Here is a 1,713-nt window from a genome sequence, read left to right as displayed (position 1 = left end):
TGCCCAGCGCTGTGCCCCCCCCTCGGCCCCCCGCCGTGCGCTGACTGATCATGTCTGCAATGGAGGGAGAGGAGGGCATAAATCCTGGGGTCACCCCACACCCTGCCTGAGCTACAGGACCCTCCCCCAGCCACAGTCCTTACCCCCATCTCAACCTCATCCCAACTCTAACCCCAATCCCAAACTGCCCCAACCCCACTCCAGTCCCAACCCTGCTTCCAATCCCCACCCTAACCCAAGCTCAATCTCAACCTCAGCTCCAATCCACCCTCAATCCAATTCCATTCTCAACCCCAGCCCCACATCCCAACCTCAGACATAACCCCAATCTCAACTCCAAGCCCAATCTCAATCCCAATCTCAACTGAATCTCAACCCCACCCCAACCCCCAACCCAATCTCAATACAACGCCACGCCTCATCCTCATCCCAGTCCCAATTCCCATCTCAGCTGCATCCTAATCCCAATCCCCATCCCAATCCCACGCCCCATCCTCATCCCGATCCCAATTTCAACCCAAACTCAATCCCACCCAACTCCAATCCAATCCCAGTCCTCATCTCAACTTCATCCCAATCCCAATCCCCATCTCAGCCCCATCCCATTCCCAACCCCAATCCCATTCCCAACCCCACACCCCACCCTCATCCCAATCCCAATTTCAACCCAATCTCAACTTCAGTTCCACCCAACTCCAGTTCCCACCTCAATCCCACCTTTATCCCTGCTCCACACCCCATTCTCATCCCAATCTCAATCCAATCCCAACCCAACCCCAACCCAATCCCAATCCCCCTCTCAATCCCATCCTAAACCCAACCTCTGTGAGGACCTCTGAGTGCCAGCGGTGCCATTATTAAATCCCCTTCCAACACGGCAGAATTAATTAGAATTGACTTTCTTAACAGCCAAACCCCGTAAGCAAGAGCAAGAGACCCCAATTGGGACCGTGAGGGTATCCTGAAAACAGGTGTTTAAACGATTTAATCCGGGTTTCAATTTGCAGTTTGTGCCCTCCTCCAGCTGCTTCTGGGTCCTGGAAGAAACGCACAGCAGGTGAGGGCAGCGGGGGGGGGGTGGAAGCTGGGGGTTGGGCTATAAAGCCACAGAAGGTTTCCAAGGCCTTGTGGTGAAATTCCTGGGTGTAGTTTGGTTGGGAAAGGTCACAGTACTGCGCGGTGCAATCACAGACAAGTTCAGGCATTCCCAGTCCCTGCTGCAGCTGCAAGAATTTTGGCGTAATGTCCAAAAATGGGACTGGGGGAGAACCGAACGAGGCATTCCAGCAGGCACTGGGTGTATTTGAACCCAACCTCCCAGCTGAACTAAACGCTCCTTAACTCAGCACGGGTTGTGCTGGGACTGTGCTAAAATTCCATCTGAACCCCAGTTGGGTTCTGGTGTCAGGTTTGTCAGAGAGCCCACGATGAAGAGTTACTGGCCACCTGTTCTGCATCGCGGGCAGCAGAGCCAATAACCCAAACAGCTGAGATTGTAGTTAAAACCATTTCTCCAATTTAAGGATAAAACGGAGCAAACGGGAGGGGAGGTGATAGGTGGAAATGGGGGAAGGAGGGGTAAAAGGGAGGGGGTAAATTCGGGAACAAGAGGGGTGGTGGAGCTGAAGGGGGATAAAGGGCAGGAAGCCACAGGGGAGAAGGGGACACCAGAAGAGCAGAGTGGAGAAGGAAAAGCAAACTGTCCCCCCCAGC

The sequence above is a fragment of the Meleagris gallopavo genome, unplaced genomic scaffold (genome assembly GCF_000146605.3).
Source record: "Meleagris gallopavo isolate NT-WF06-2002-E0010 breed Aviagen turkey brand Nicholas breeding stock unplaced genomic scaffold, Turkey_5.1 ChrUn_random_7180001957369, whole genome shotgun sequence".
Classification (NCBI taxonomy): domain Eukaryota; kingdom Metazoa; phylum Chordata; class Aves; order Galliformes; family Phasianidae; genus Meleagris; species Meleagris gallopavo.
Note: the sequence above shows the minus strand (reverse complement) of the source record.